This window comes from Aedes albopictus, chromosome 3, assembly GCF_035046485.1.
Source record: "Aedes albopictus strain Foshan chromosome 3, AalbF5, whole genome shotgun sequence".
NCBI lineage: Eukaryota > Metazoa > Arthropoda > Insecta > Diptera > Culicidae > Aedes > Aedes albopictus.
This window is the reverse complement of record NC_085138.1, coordinates 140,023,734-140,041,016: the sequence shown is the minus strand read 5'-3', so window position 1 is coordinate 140,041,016 and position 17,283 is coordinate 140,023,734. Positions and strand designations below refer to the sequence as shown.

Sequence of the window (17,283 nt, the reverse complement as noted above, 5' to 3'; positions counted from 1 at the left end):
CTTAACTCGTAAGCCAGGCTTAGCCATATAGTTAAACCTGGTTTAACGCCTAAAGCCAGGGTGAAGAAATCGACCGCTGCTCAGTTAGCAGCGGCTGGCAACGGTTAGGAACGGATAAATCGACAATGATTTTTCATAAGGGCCTATTAGGGCTTATAACTGACTTGATCAATTTCTCTTCGTCGACTCTCTTTTGCGTTGATAACTTGATCGAAACAAACAAAATCATTATTCTTTTTGATTCTATAGCAACATGTAGTCGTCTTCTTCGCATTTCAACCAAAAATCTTTGGAAAACTTAATACGCATTCTGTGATAAACACAAAGAGACGATCGATGAAGAGAATTCGAAAATGTCAGTTAGGCCCAAATGAATAATCAGTGTCGAAATGCGGTTTTCCGGTTAGAGCACCTTTAACGGTGCGCTTCTATAAGGCAATCTGACGTTTGATCATCTTTCTCTGTTTCGCTGCCGAGGAGGATAGGTTTGTTTTCATACGGAAACGTTTCCCTATGAAAATATTAAACACAAAATTGCTATCTTCTGTGGCTGCTTGAGAGAGAAGGGTGATGAACGCTAGATTGCCTTATACCCCGTTTGGCAGCCCTCCATCATTGCAGCAAACTTTACCGGTCGCTGCTGGATGCGCTCGCAAAATAGTAGCGCCATGGGTGGGTGACCAAATATAGTAGCGGGACAGTTGCGCTGCTAAAAATGCTATGGGAATGTGACAGCCCTCCCGATACGAATCAGGGTGACTAATTTGATTGCTACCGGTGTGGAAAAGGGTGGTTAAGTCAAAATGGTAGCGCTGCGGGGGTTGCTCGAATAGTAGCCGCCGTTAATGTTGCTCTTAGAGCACCTTTAACGGTGCGCTTCTATACCCCGTTTGGCAGCCCTCCATCATTGCAGCAAACTTTACCGGTCGCTGCTGGATGCGCTCTCAAAATGGTAGCGCTATGGGTGGGTGACCAAATATAGTAGCGGGACAGTCGCGCTGTTAAAAATGCTATGGGAATATAACAGCCCTCCCGATACGAATCAGAGTAACTAATTTGATTGCTACCGGTGTGGAAAAGGGTGGTTAAGTCAAAATAGTAGCGCTGCGCGGGTTGCTCGAATAGTAGCCGCCGTTAATGTTGCTCTTAGAAAAGAATGAGCCATTTTACGGGTCGTTTCGGATCAGCTGATCGCTCATTTCATGAATGAAAATTTGACAGGAGGTTGCGCCCAAGCCCGTGAGTGTTAATATCAATATCAACACTGTTGTCGTTTCGTAAAATAGACTATATCCAAGGGGTTGGTCATTCAGCACTCTTCATTAGTGCCGTTATTTTTGAGCGTGTGCCAATGGGTGCCAAAACTGTGCCGATCATTTTTCAGAGTGTGCCGAACGTGCCGGGAGCTGTGCCGCATGTGTCCAGCGGAGTGTTTTCTTCGAATGTTTATGCGCTGTTTGAAACCCTTTCTGTTTTTAACAACTGTTGTTAATTTAATCGGTGTTTACCAACAAAATCCCACCCAGAACACTTGTCTAAAATCAATATAAAGAGATTTTTGTAATCGTAAGTATGTTGACAGATTCATTCTATACCGCAAAGTTGTTGTGCCCATGTGTGCCAGAAGTGTGCCGAATTGTGCCGAGAAGTGCCGGCATGTGTGCCGTGCACAATGTGCCGAGTGACCAACCCCTTGACTATATCCCAAGCAACCAAAAGTTCGGATTCCACTTGAAGAACGAACTCAGAAGTTCAAGTTTGGTTCAATTCCGGTTTTGTTGAACTTAATTCTCCAAAAAGTTACTCTTGCATTGTTTATGAACTTGGAAGTACATGTACAAGCTTTTGACTTCTCTTCAAAACGACACAGTGTGTGGATTTTTATCGCGAACCACTGAATGGTCCATGCTCAGCAAGTGATACATTCGCGCATGTAACATTTCATGAACAAACATGCTCGGGAACGCTCTCCGAAATGCTGTTCATTCTCTTGCCCGGTTCGATACGAGAGCGCAATCAAGAGAGAAGATGCTCGATGACGCTAATGAAAGCGATGCATTCGGTAAGAATATTTTATTGCCATAATTCTTTTTTTATTGTGACTACACAACCTGCAACGTCATGAATACAGTTAAATTAAATAGTATTTCACGTTTTTAAAGCGAAAACGCATTAAATACTTATGAAAATAACGATTATTCACAGTTGCCCCAAGCCAACGATGAGCGATCATCGGTAAGTGTTACACTTAGCGATGCCCGCTCATCGCCGCAGCTTGTTTATATCGGAGTATCCTCTTTGTGTTCCTTCGTGAACCATGCGACTCGACGAGAGAACATACACCGCTTGGTAATTGAAACAGAACCAACAGAAGGGAAGAAAAACCGCCGAGTGGTTCACTGATCACTTTTTCGTCCAAACACTGAAACGACATTAAAGTCGAAAAAAGGTTCAAAAAGAACTTATGTTGAACTTCAAAACAGAGTTTAATGAAATATTAACCGAACTCATGTTGAACTTTTGCGTGCCTTTAAAACTCAAATATAGTTCATTTGGACATATTCCAACAACTTGAAATCATCCGTTCCGAACTTGTTTCGAACTTGTTTTGAACTTACTACTCAAAGTTCGGATAAATATTAACCGTACCAAAAGTGAACTTCACTTGAACTTCGGCGACAGCGGGGCCGAGGAGAAGTTCTCATTCAATTAAATCACTCGGAAATCGGGCTCAGCAGCCACAGCTTGTGTTAATTTCACAAGTACACTTTGTTCCACTATAGTATTTCAACGTACACGCAAAGGATCCGTATTGTGTGGCTCAAAGGCTTTTTTTTTTTTTTTTTTTTTTTCCTCCCCTGTTGGGGAAATTAAGCCACTGCGTCCAATAGGCTGAACTTTTGTGGCATGTCCCGTTTTGATATTCGCATCTAGCCAGCTAATTACCATGTGTCAAGTAATCAGCTACTGCCACGACGCGTCGTCTCCCAGTCAGGTGCAATGGAATTAATAAACTCCAAGACCTTCCCAGGTTTTGCAGACCAGATCTCACTGGGTTGCAAGCAACCACTATTTAGAAATCTTTGCCTGCGCGTGTATAAAGCACCACAACTGCAAAGCAGATGTTCCGAGGTTTCACGTTCCGTATTACAGAAACGACAGATATCACTCTGAATATGGCCAATATTTTTCAAGTGATACCTGCTCGGGCAGTGTCCAGTTACTAGGCCAGTGTATGTACATAGAGCTCTCTTGTTGAGCTCTAAGAGCTTTTTGGTTTTATAAGCATTTGGTGTTATAAATCGTTTTGACTGATTGCAATTTTTGACGTCCATCCAATTGGATATCACCCTCTGCTCAGCCCAGCGTTTCAGGTCAATTTTAATTATACAGTTTGATATACCACAGAATGGTTCTGGACCAGCAAACTGTAAATTGGAACCACTTTTAGCAAGCTCGTCTGCCATTTCATTTCCTTCAATGCCACAGTGACCTGGAACCCAGTATAAGTTTACTGAATTCCCTTGGCACAGCCTGCGCAGTGAAAGAATGCATTCCCAGACAAGCTTTGAAGTACATTTGTAAGCGCACAATGCTTTTAGTGCAGCTTGACTATCTGAGAAAATACAAATATTTGCGTATCTGTATTTTCTCTCAAGGCAGATATTTGCGCATTTCAAAATAGCAAGAATCTCTGCTTAAAACACCGTAGGATAGTGTCCCATCGCCACTGAAATTTGTATTCCAGGGCCGTAGATTCCCGCTCCCGTTTTTATTCCAACTTTTGAGCCATCTGTGAAGAATTTGATTGACCCTTGACGAACAGTGGGACCTCCGACTTCCCAATCTGCACGAGTTGTTTCGTGCAACTTGTAAGGAACATCATGGTTCTCCACAGGTTTCATCCAGTCTTTAATCATTTTCATTACTGGCCTATTTTGGAAGTATTGTGAAATGCTCAGGTGACCTACAAGATCACCTGGCATAAACATTTCAACTCGTTCAAGTCTCAGCAATTCCTTTTCTGCTTCTAATTGCACGTACTCGTGCAAAGGTAGCAGATTGAGAATCGCATCTAAAGCTTTTGATGGAGTGCTTCGCATCGCTCCTGTAACAGCAATGGACGCAAGACGTTGAATTTTCGCAAGCTTTGTTTGTGTGGTAGCCTCTTTCGTTTTTGGCCACCAGACAAAGGAAGCATACGTCACTTTTGGGCGGATTATGGCAGTATAAATCCACATTATCATTTTTGGTCTCAAGCCCCACTTCCTGCCAATAGTTTTGGAGCATAACCAGAACGCACTTGTTGCCTTACCGATCACGGACTCAATTTGAGCATACCAGTTCAGTTTAGCATCCAGTATCAAACCTAAGTATTTGACTCGATCACTAGGATGAATTTGTATCCCTCCAAGCCGAAAAGCTTTTAGGTTGATCTTCCTTCTCCTAGTGAAAGGGACAATTACGACTTTTGACGGGTTGATGCTAAGGCCCTCCTTAATACACCATGAATGTGTATAGTTTAGGGCCCTTTGCATTCTCTCCGAAACAGTTTCGTCATACTTTCCTCTCACTATTATGACTATATCGTCTGCAAAGCCCACAACTTCGAAACCTTTTTCCTTCAAGCTTCTTAGAAGATCGTCTACAACTAAGGACCACAATAGTGGTGAGAGGACTCCTCCTTGAGGGCAACCTTTCGTTGGCCTTACTGTTATAGAAGAACTTCCCAGCTCAGAGGTGATTTCTCTTTTTGCAAGCACAGTATAAATCCAATGTATGATACATTGGTCGAAGTTTTTGTTCTCCATGGCACGCTTCATAGATGAATAGGAGGCATTATCAAATGCTCCTTCTATGTCTAAAAAGGCGCATAGAGCTATTTCTTTTGCTGAAAACGTTTTTTCCACTTTTGTTACTAGCGAATGAAGTGCTGTAACCGTTGACTTACCAGATTGATAAGCAAACTGGAAGTCAGATAGGGGATGGTCTTTTATGTAAGAAGAATTGATAAAATCCTTCAAAACCTTTTCCATAGTCTTCAACAAAACTGAAGAAAGACTAATTGGCCTGTATGCTTTGGGATGCGTCTTGTCTCGCTTCCCCTTTTTTGGTATAAAGATAACTTTTACAAGTTTCCATTTTGATGGAACGTAATTCAATCTTAAACTAGCCTTGAACATCTCAACTAGTGATGGTACCAACACCGCTTCTCCATTTTGAATCAGTGCTGGAAATATTCCATCAACTCCTGCAGATTTAAAAGGCTGAAAAGATCTAATTGCATTTTCCACTCTGGCCTTCGTGAAGATTTCATCAGCTAAATCTGAGGTGGTGTTTATTGTCCTAGTTGACTCCGAAGAGTTTATACTAGGACATCCTTCACCTTCCAGAGATATAGTATCATTGGAATCCACACTTAGAACCGAACCCGGAAAATGGGTTTCCATCATCAAATCCAAAGTTTCACGAGGAGTTTTGGTAAAAGCTCCATCGTCGCGCTTCAGGTTTCCCAATTCATTTGAATGATCTTTTGCGAGCGTTTTCTGTAGTCTTGCAACTACAGGAGTGCTGTTTATGTTTTCACATGTCAGCATCCAAGACTTTCTTTTAGATTTTCGTATTTCGTTGTTGTACTCAGTCAGGGCTTTCCTGTACTGAGTCCAATCTCCCGTTTGTTTCGCTCTATTGAACATTTTACGAGAAAATTTTCTAAGGCGATCCAGTTTAAAGTTCCACCATGGCACGTCTCTAGTAGAAGACGATTGTATGGTGGGACAACTTCCGTTAAAGGAATTGATGATACTTTCATTTACCCTTTGAGAAAATGATTCCAACTTTTGGGTTGAATCAATAGGTTCTCCCATTGTAAATGAATGCGTATTCAACAATTCTACATATTGATCCCAGTTTGTCCTCCTGGGATTTCTAAATGCGGTTCTAGAGTAATCTCCACCACTCCAATTGAAGATTATGTGTTTATGATCAGATAGAGAAATCTCATCTGACACGTGCCAGTTTGTGATCTTGTCAAAGATTGCAGCATTGCACAGTGTTAGATCCAAGACCTCTTGTCTGATTACATTTGAGAAAGTAGGTGCATCACCATTATTGCAAATGTCTATATTGTTGGAAGACAGATATTCTAATAGTGACTCACCTCGACTGTTAATATCCGTACTACCCCAAACCGTGTGATGCGCATTGGCGTCACAGCCAATGATAAACGATTTGTTGTTTTCTTTACAGAATTGAACAAATGATGCGATCTCAGGAGGAGGTACCTCAGGAACATCACCAGGAAAGTAAGCTGAAGCCACAGCGATCTCAGTTTTACCTCTAGTGGTTGGTACCTCTACCATGACCGCAACAATGTCCTTTCTGATAAACTCTGTAATAGGATAGCATTTTAACGTTTTGCGTACTAAGACAGCGGTTCTGGGAGAATCTTGTTGCTCATCATAAAATAGTTTACTATTTTGTGTCAGAACACCAAGAATCTTTCGTTTGTTGGACCACGGCTCTTGAATAAGCGCCACTTCCAGTCCTTCTTTTTTAAACCTTCGACTCAACACAGCAGAAGCACCTTTTGCGTGATGAAGGTTTACCTGTACGAACTTAATTCCTGCCATAAAAAAAAATTTCATTTACCCACTTTTATTAAGCCTCGGAATTGAGACGTAAGAAAAGTGGCCGATTATCCCGGAGACAAATAAGGTCCACTGCGTCATTGCTCCGTTTAACACAGTAAGGGCAACATACTGTGGAGGGTGCCCTGGTACTCCACAGGCTCCGTTCACGGTTAAGTTTTTATTAGACCCCCCTAACCATTCATTCCTAGGCACGGTACACTTAACACCGAGGGGCGATGCACTCATGCATTTTCGATGCAGCCCTGCGTATTGAAAATCGAATTGGAGTATTTTTGATGTAATAACGTGTATTTTTTGCATTAGTGTATTATTTTGCACTTTTGTGAATAAATTATAATTGATATGTATTGATGCAATTATTGTGCATTTTGCGAATAAACGTGTATTTTTAATCGATTTTTCACACTTTGCATTTAGCACTTGTAAGCTTGTAAACAAACCGAAAACAATATTTATATTCAAGATTTCGATTGCTGCAAAACGACGACTTATTAAATACAATATTTTCACCATTTCTTTAACAAAACCGACAACTGGTCCTGATCCTGATTAAATAACCAGAATAGAGCATGTAAAAGTATCCCTGCGAGTACCTCGTTATTAGTAATGCTTCCGGCTCGGCTTCCGGTATAAGTATCCTGCAGGAAGCAACTGCCGGAATCAGATTTACGTCACTGCTGAGAACCATACTGAAAAGTTTGTTTTTTTTGCGAGAAAGTAGAAAAAAATATTTTATGTTTCCTTCCGGACTTTTTCTGGTATTGCCGAGGACTTCCCACAGAAGTTCTTTCTTAGATTCCTCATGGATGGCCGCAGTATTTAATCCGGGACGTCGGATTGGCCGACCGGTTCTAGGAGTACCCGACGTTGCATGACCTGATTGGCTTGAAAGATGGCTGATATCGAAAACGGCAACTCCTCCAATGTATTTGAGAGCCGATCTTAAGAGTTCCGATCTGAAGACGCTCGGAACGAAGTTTGAAGTGATTCTGATTGAGCCCCCGCTGGGGGAGTACTTTCGCGGGGGAGCTGCTGTTGCGGCCGGAGCTCTACGAAATTTCTGGTCCTGGGAAGAAATTCTTTCGTTGGACATTAGAGAGGTGGCAGCCCATGGTAGTTTCGTCTTTCTGTGGTGTGGTAGTTCCGAGAGTCTGGACATGGGTCGGAACTGTCTTCGTAAATGGGTAGTCCTCGACGGTGCGAGGACATCTGATGGATTCGAACGAACAGCGATTCCCCGGGGAATTTGAAAATCTTCGAACCAAAGGCTGTTTTCCAACGTACGAGGGAACATTGCCTGATGGGCATCAAGGGGACAGCTCGGCGCTTTACGGATGGCTACTTCATTCCAAGCTTCATTCATGACAACGTGGACATCCATCTGATGATCATTTCGGAAGCCTTGATCTGATCAGAGTTCGGAAGCCTTGACAAACAGATCAAGATTTTCCAGGAATCCCTTCTGGAAACTCTCCACGAGTTGCTTTTTTCTCGAATACTTCTTCTCACTTTTGCGGGGATTCCTCCAGGAGTTTCTCATGACTTTCCTCCCCCAGCTCTTCCTGATGTCTCTAGGAATTCCCTCGCGGATTCTTTCAAAAATAGGCTTTATTCTCCTGTTCTTCCTCTAGGATTCCTCCAGAATTTTCCTCTAGAGATCCTTCTGGGACATCCCCTGGAATGCCTTCTGGGGTTTATCCACAAATTCATCCTATTTTTTTCCGGGATGAACATCAGAGGGAACTTCTGTACCAATCCCCCAAGGCATCTTTGTAACAACTCTTGGATGAATTCCCGGATGGAACTCCTAGAGGAACCTGAAAAGGAATTCCTAGAGGAAACTCCAAGAAGAAATTCCTGGAGGAATGGTAGAGGGAATTTATAAAGTTTATGGAGAAACTTAAAAAGGCATTCCTGAGCATCGATTGCTGCTATGGGAATTACTAAATCTTAGTGGGCTAAACTGTCTGTCACAAAATCATCTCATCATTTCTGTATTGCATAAAAAGATCCATTATATTTGCACATAACTACCAAAATTAAACTGAAACATGCTGGAACCGGCTGGAACTGTATTTTTCGTGTACTGGAACAGATTTGCATTTTTTTCGAATTTGCGTATTTTTTCGAATATGGCGTATTTTTTAGTACTGTTGTATTTTTCGCATTTTTTGTGCACTGGAGTATTTTTGCACTTTTATTTTGAATTGGTGTATTTTTTCGAATGTGACGTATTTTTTATGCAGTTTTGCATTTGTTGTGTATTGATGTATTTTTGTGTATTTTTTTCATTCGTGTATTTTCACTGCAGTAACGCAGTACAGTGAATCGCCCCTCGCTTAACACCATGAATTAGGGGTCGCTTGTTTGGTGGACTTTTACCACCGGATTAGGCAATCCGTAGTGATATTCTTAGCCAGTTGAGGTAACTGCTACCGCCACTACACGGCTATCTAGGGTGATCGGGAATAGAAATTAATATTGATGATCAACTTCTTTAGAGCCCGAACAGCCACAGGCTCAAAGGCTGCCCCCCAAGTTTCTAATACTTTTCTGATAAATTTTAATGCAATTTTGATTATTGATGCATAGATACATCTTATCTTGTGTCATCAGAACGGAAAGCATGTTGAAAAATCCTCAAACTGAGAAATACGAATAGAAAATGTGATGGAAAATGTTTGCATCGATTTTTCTCAATGTTTAAGTTCTGGGGATAGGCCCTTTTCAAATGTAACGCGAGATATGTAAATAATTTTTTATAGGGCACCGCACTGTTTTGAATTTGTATAGGATTTTGACGTTTCTTGGCCTTGTTGTTTACAAAATTTCTGTAAGAGTGAAAGAGAAGGAGAGAATTTCATGCAGTGCCCTATTTACACGAAAAAAACTTATCCGAATTCTTTCGACCAGCCATGTACAGCACCTTGCCAAACGCAAACTTTTGCGTTTCTATCTGTCAAAACAGCCATCAAACCAGCGAAAAAGAAGAGGAAAAAAATCTTAAAATCGTAAAGTGGATGAAAGTAGTTTCGTTTGTAAGACGTAAAAATCGTGCAAATTTGATTAAAATATTCCACCGTACTGGAAAAATTATACGCGCAAACGGTGCGCAACGGTCGTGGCTCGCGTTTGACGTGCAAAAAGTGGTGAAACTCGTGAAATAAAGTGCGAAATCGTGCGATTGAAATCCGCAGTCGTTCGAGTCGAATCGAATCGAGTCGTCGTCGTCGTCGAGGAAAGTTTTTACTGGCTGCTGGTGCAACACTCCTCCGCTCGCGTAAAAGTAGCACCAGTGCTCGGAGGCCGCCCCCCGCACAAAAGAAGGAAGACGACGACGTGAAAAATGATTTGAAAGTAGTTTCTGGGTTTTATTTTGTCTCGCTCGACGTTTGTTCGTGCTGCTGGCGAAGATTGGGTTTCCGTGAGAAAAAAATCTAGTGAAAAACAGTGTCTGGGTCGTTCCGACTGTGGGCTGGCAGCGGAGGTTCTGGTTTTTCCTGGAAAGTGTTGCAAAAGTGCTTGAAGAAGTCAATCGTGTTGGCGTAGGAAGAAGAAGTGCTGGCTGAGCGAGACGCGGCACGGGCGGGGGTATTATGAAATGAACCTTCGGCAATGGGGTCGCAAACCTTGGAAATACTGCGACAAGGAGTACTGGCCAGCTTGACCGGCGGGTGGTTCTACGACGTCCATCAGAATGTGTTCTGCAATGCGGTCCACCTGTATATCTGGCTGTTTCTGCTGTTCCTGCCCTTCATCATCTACATGGTAAGTGGCGACGGAGTCGTTTTGTTTAGTTTTCTCATTTTCATGGCTTTGAATGTTCGATCTCCGCTGAAGCACGTCATCATCAACATGGCCATTGGCAAGTGGGAAGCTCTCAAGCAGTCCCCAGAAAGAAAGAGATACAAAGAGGGGCGGAAAACATGTCGCGCAAAAATATGCGTAAGCGCCGTGAGATGCTGCTTTAATCCCGTTATTTCGTTGTCGGATTTCACTTTTCTCACTTTCCGTGTTGGGGCTCGCTCGCTGTTGTCATCTTGAGCTACCCGCTAAAGGGGCTTCCCCAATGTTTCGATGTGTTTGTTGTTATTCAAAAAAAAACTAATGATTAAAGAAAAAATTCGTGAAATTTGAAAATAACAGGTATTCCCAAAAGAACTGCGCGCTGATATTCAGCATTACCTACTATGCTGAGGCTGTAAAATTGTGGTTTCTGTTATTTTTGGGATTTTTCGTAAGGTCACATATCAAATGAATCGAAGTTCGATAATCGGTTTCACAGCTATCCCATACAAATGAATCAGCTTGCTGAATATTCGCCATGTGATAACTGAGTCGGCAGTGGCCAGTCAATGCTTTGACCAGCATGCTGCAATTCTGCTTTGACAGATTTGTTAGATACTTCACCATCCCTAGAGATGACTCAGTGCAATACAATTTTGTTTGACGACATGACTCCAACTATTCCAGTATTGTTTATGATGAGTGGCAGCCCAGATGTCAATCTGAAGCTTTACCCAACACTTGGATACCGGAACAGCTGGTTCAGGGCCAATGAAGTCACGTGAGTTAACTCATCAGCCAATTCCTTTCCAGCGATGAAAGAATGGCCAGGTGCACAGGGTTTGCTGCATTCAGCTCCTCGATTTGAGTTCGACAAGCGATAACTATCTTCGACCTAGAGTTGGCCGAAGCAAGTGAATAGCATCCTGGTTGTCTGAAGAGAAGTATACACCCGATTCTTTGTTGCACGGGTCTGGTTTTCGCTATAACTCAGTCAATTTTCAACCGATTTTCATAAAATTTTGTACACATGTAGGCACAGTTAGTACTATCAGTGAACAAAATTTCATGAGAATCGGTTAAAAAATGACTGAGTTATAGCAAAAACCAGACCCGTGCAAAAAAAGAATCGGGTGTGTTACTTTGCCCATTACGTGCTGCTGAAGTGCTGATTGCACTCGGCACATAAGAGCAAAGATTTCGGCTTGAAAAACGGTGCACTGTCTACCAAGTAAGTAAGACTGATGTAGCCTTAGCTCACGAGAGTAGACACCCAGCACTCTCGACCTTCGAGAAGGGAGCCATCCGTGTAACATACGATGCCGTTTGAAATACTTCTCTCAAGGGGAATGATATTCTGATGTTCACTCTTCCCGGGAAGGGAATTTCGTGGAAAATGTCTTATATGGAAAATTACAAGCAATTGTAAAATCACTTGAAGCAAGGACAACTATGTCCCAATTCACCAAAACTGGAAACAACGAGGTGTGTGTTGATCTGCGGTTCACTGGAGTTTCCTCTAGTAAACCGAGTACCGATAGGCGGCTAGTGTAAGAAAGTGTGTAGTGGGGCAACGGCAAATAGAACTTCGAGCGCTGCCGTGAGAGTTTTTTTATCTGCATTAACGAAATTTTTAGCCCTAGGCTAGTTCATCTCGGGACCCACGCTTAACTTCCCTTCCGAAGGAAGAACTCACATTTTGGCGAGTTTGTCGGGAGTGGCATTCGATCCCAGGTCCTCGGCGTGATAGTAAAGTTAGTGTTCTAACCATCACACCAGATCCGCCGTGGGAGTTGGAGAGAACGCTCCAGACATCGCCATTAAGCACATCCTTTGGAGATGACCTAATTTTGATTGAACCGTTCTCACTTCGCATTACTTCGTCCTTTTGCCACCACACAAGACATCCATAGGTCGACAACAGTTGTGTAAATCCATTTGTTCAATTCAATTCAATTCAATTTATTTTTCTGTAGTCAATAACACTATTTTAAAGAAAGAACTTAACATTAACAAATTCAGAGATTTGGATAACCTTACAACTGAGAACAATAGGACAGATCGGTGAAGTACTAGATTTGTAGTAATGAGCTGAATTTTAGTATGGTGAGAAGGTCAATTCTCCGTTTCTGCAATGAAATGGTGCAAAAAGCGTGGGTATTATGATTCCTTGCCTAAATTGATGCTGTTTGAGCAAAACTTTGGGCAACAGTATTGTTGTTTTCTCCATTTCTTGCCACATAAACAACATAGATGTCCAAAGTTTTACTCAAACAGCATCAAATTAGGCAAGGAATCATAATACCCACACTTTTTGCACCATTTCATTGCAGAAACGGATAATTGACCTTCTCACCATACAAAAATTCAGCTCATTACTACAAATCTAGTACTACACCGAATGTGCCCCATTGTATGTCATTAAGCCAAATATTTGCCATTAAAGTCCGACATTTACCCAAGGTTGCTATGATTTACGTTGTGTGGTTATTTGTTGGCCTTGTTTAGCCAAATATTTGTCACGTTTAATGGGACTATATTATATTTTTTTCCAAATCTAGTAGACTGTCACTTAAAAACCATAGAGAGATAAAGTGATAAGTCTTGCGTTAAAATTTGATTGCTTGAAGAAAAAATTGCTCTAATTATGTGAAATTTGTATTTTTCAGGTGTTAGAAATAACAGTACTTATACCTTAAAACTATGAAAATCCCGGGATTTAATTGTACATATTGGCATTAATTACTCAACAAACATTACCAAAATCTATTCACAAAAACAAGTCAAATATTGGTTAAAGATATTGTTGAAAATATGTGTTTGAAGAACAGAAGGAAAATCTCAGCCTATCTTGATGCATGGGAAATTCCAGTGGCGTCTCGTAACCTCACTTTTCACCTATTCAACGACTCTAAAACTTGAATTTGCGAAGACTTCTGGATCAGAATCAAAAAGAAAATGTACGGAAACAACAATTCTCGTCATTTTCTACAAATTACAAGCTAATTTGATAACAAAATTCAAGAATTTACGTTCGTTGAACAGGTAGATTTGAGGTTAGGGAATCGCCACTGGGAAATTCCTTACTTGAATCGGCCTGTGGAGTTTAGTATTTCACTGGGATGGAATCACCCCTCACGTGCAGCACACACAACTAACCCAGGCTGACGTCGGTTCGCAAGTGGCAAGAGTGAACGCGGTTGGGTGACGCCTGGAGTTGTTGCTACGCAAGCAGGGATGCTAACATTGTCCGCTTGACAGTTCGCATCACATTCAAATGCGCTATATCGCCTGCTGTGATCAATCTCCTTTCCAAAGCTTTATGCAGTACATCTTATATCTCACATCCTCCTTCTACTCTAAAGAAGTTTTACACATTTTTAACAAAAAAAAATTAATTTCCGTATCTCAATTTGGAGTGTTTACTTACAACGATTTAACATATTGCGGAGATTCCACCTGTTTAGACTCCTGCGCGAAAATTAGTTGCGTGGGCCCACAGATATAAAACCAGACCACGTCCTGGTGAATATTTTACGCTGTGTTGCTAGGTACACATTTGGTGATGATTTTGCATTGTAAGCAAACATTTATAACGCACCTACGCTGAAAATGAGCCTAATCATTTGCGTCGGAATCTATAAATCATCACAACGAGCAAAAAGTTACTGTTATATTACATCATCGCATACGTTGTAATTGCTGCCATGAAGCTACCGAATACAGTTTCATTGTGAGGTACCATTCTGACTATGTTGCTGCTACTTTTTTCAAAATAGATCGAACATTTTAGTGCTTAATTGTGGGAATGATATTTTCCGACGAGCAATAGGAGCTTGCACAGTGACGTCATCATCATCTCTCTATCTCTTTCTCTCGTTCAGGGTCGCTCGATACAGCCGTCCTTGCTCGCGAAATAATTTTGAGGGCAATGCTTACAAATTGTATCTCATTTCGTTAGTTATATTGGTAATGCAAGCCTCTATACTTGTAGTATTTAAAAGAAATTACCGGTTTGGTACTGGGTGATCCAGAAAAAAAACATCTTGTTCTTTGAGTCTTTATTTAATCTTATACCCAAATTTATCCCATTGCACCGTCGTTTAAATTCGAGATATCTGATAAAATACATTATAGATAAAGTTAATTGCCTTGCCATTCATTGAAACACTAGTCACAGAAAACAAACTGCATTAACATAATCCTTCTTCTGGCCAGCCAACATTGACGACACTCCTTGATAAATAATATATTGTAACCATTCGATACCACATTTGCACGAATCAAAACTACGTGATTTTTCTAATATTTTGTTTTTGCGTACATTGCCGATGTTTATCTACCATGACAAACAACACGATGCAAACTTCCAATCCGAGATTTGCGCGAAGCAAAACAACGGGATCTTTCTAACCTAGCTTTTCGTAAGCGGACATTGCCGGGAGTCTTCCTCCACGACAAACAACGCGCTGTAAGCTTCCGATCCGACATTTGCACGATGCAAAACAACGGGATCTTTCTAACCTAGCTTTTCGTAAGCGGACATTGTCGGGGGTCTTCCTCCACGACAAACAACACGCTGTAAGCTTCCGATCCGACATTTGCACGATGCAAAACAACGGGATCTTTCTAACCTAGCTTTCCGTAAGCGGACATTGCCGGAAGTCTTCCTCCACGACAAACAACACGCTGTAAGCTTCCGATCCGACATTTGCACGATGTAAAACAACGGGATCTTTCTTATCTAGCTTTTCGTAAGCGGACATTGCCGGGAGTCTTCCTCCACGACAAACAACACGCTGTAAGCTTCCGATCCGACATTTGCACGATGCAAAACAACGGGATCTTTCTAACCAAGCTTTTCGTAAGCGGACATTGCCGGGAGTTTTCCTCCACGACAAACAACACGCTGTAAGCTTCCGATCCGACATTTGCACGATGCGAAACAACGGGATCTTTCTTAACTAGCTTTTCGTAAGCGGACATTGCCGGGAGTCTTCCTCCACGACAAACAACACGCTGTAAGCACAAAACAAAACAATTCGATCACTATAGCGCTGCTGGAATTTGTTCTTTTGTTGCACTCTTTCCCGTCAATAATTGCCCATGCACAAATAGTTTTCCGCAGGCATGCTCCAGCGGGAGCTACGTCCCCGAAAAATATCACACCGAACTTCCACTTTTCACATATGGGTTTTGTGTTTCCCTCACTTGTTCACTAATGCATGCACATTGAAGGGTGATTCCTCCCAGCAAAAATATAGGTTCCATTTCCTCAATTAAACGAAAAAACTGGCAGGAATTCGCCAATGTGGAGTTTAGTATTTCACTGGGATGGAATCACCCCTCACGTGCAGCCAGTGGTGGAAATTAATCGCGAACGTGTGCTTACGCGCTACAAAAAAATGCCATCGCATCGCAAACCTTTGCTGTGCGATGGTGTTCGTACGTATGTGGCACACGATCGTACGACACGAACGCCAACGAGTGCATCGCATCTTTTGCAAGCGCGATGCTTTTTTATTTTAGAGGTTCGCGGCCGATATTTCTGTAATGAAATCAAATTTTGGTAATCTTTTTCGTCGATATCATTTATTGGAATGGTACCTGACCAGTATAATCAAAAAACACTCAACTTATTACCTTTAAGTGTACAAAAAATGGCAACAAACCAAGTGTTCTACATTGTGATCCTTCTGGCGAACCAACTGCGATTCTGCTCGTTCGACATTTGTTTTGTGTTGGTTCATCGATCCGGGAAATCGTGAACCGTTCTCTCTTTTTGTGTTCGCGAACGCGTGAGCAAAGATTGTGTTTGATGCGAACCAAAAAACACGTCAAGCGCATGATGCTTTCCACCACTGCGTGCAGCACACACAACTTACCCAGGCTGACGTCGGTTCGCAAGTGGCAAGAGTGAACGCGGTTGGGTGACGCCTGGAGTTGTTGCTACGCAAGCAGGGATGCTAACATTGTCCGCTTGACAGTTCGCATCACATTCAAATGCGCTATATCGCCTGCTGTGATCAATCTCCTTTCCACAGCTTTATGCAGTACATCTTATATCTCACACGGCCGAGAAACTGGTTTTCCTCGATCGCAGTATGCAGTTGCAAAGAAATGACAATTCAAATGGCAATCACCGTAGAAACGTAGAAAGTTTCTGCCAGGAATCGGTCAAGAATTGCCTTGTCCGATTCCTTTTGAACATGAAACTGGGCTTAAGTATGAAGTGTTAGGGTCGATTTCTTCACCTCGGCTTAACCGGTAAGCCAGGCTTACCAATATAGTTAAACCTGGTTTAACGCTTAAGCCAGGGTGAAGAAATCGGCCCTGTGATATTAATTAAAATAATATACATCCCGGGAAACTAAAATAATGATCCCGGGATTCGGGAAATTTCGAAATTACCTGAATCCCGAGAATCCTTGTCCCGGGACATCCCGAGATGGACACACAAAAATCGACCAGTCTTTAGCTGTTAGTACACAGGGTCAAATATTTGTCCGAAAAGAAACCAATGCTCAAATATCTTGTTTGACTCGATCGAATTTTCATTAGTGCCAAATTGATGTTGTTTCTTGAGTTCTTTCCTTGTCAAATATTTGACCCTGTGTACTACTGGCTTTTGACTTTGGAATACCTTGGGGTCTGGTTTGATTCAAAAGGCACTTGACGTACTCAAACCATGTATTTGGTACAACAATGTCAACAACGGATCAATTTTCTACGCACAATTACTGGTGGTGTGCTCACCCGGAAGATCTCATAAAACTATACAAAAGGACTATTCTCTCTGTTATTGAGTATGGCTCTTTCTGCTTCCACTCAGTAGCAAACTGCC

The 17,283-nt window shown here is 41.9% G+C and overlaps 1 pseudogene; it reads left to right on the top strand.

Moving 5' to 3' along the window:
- Positions 1-7,259: 7,259 nt before the first annotated feature.
- LOC134290387 (N6-adenosine-methyltransferase non-catalytic subunit-like) lies at positions 7,260-8,980 on the top strand (annotated as a pseudogene).
- The last annotated feature ends 8,303 nt before the right edge of the window (positions 8,981-17,283 follow it).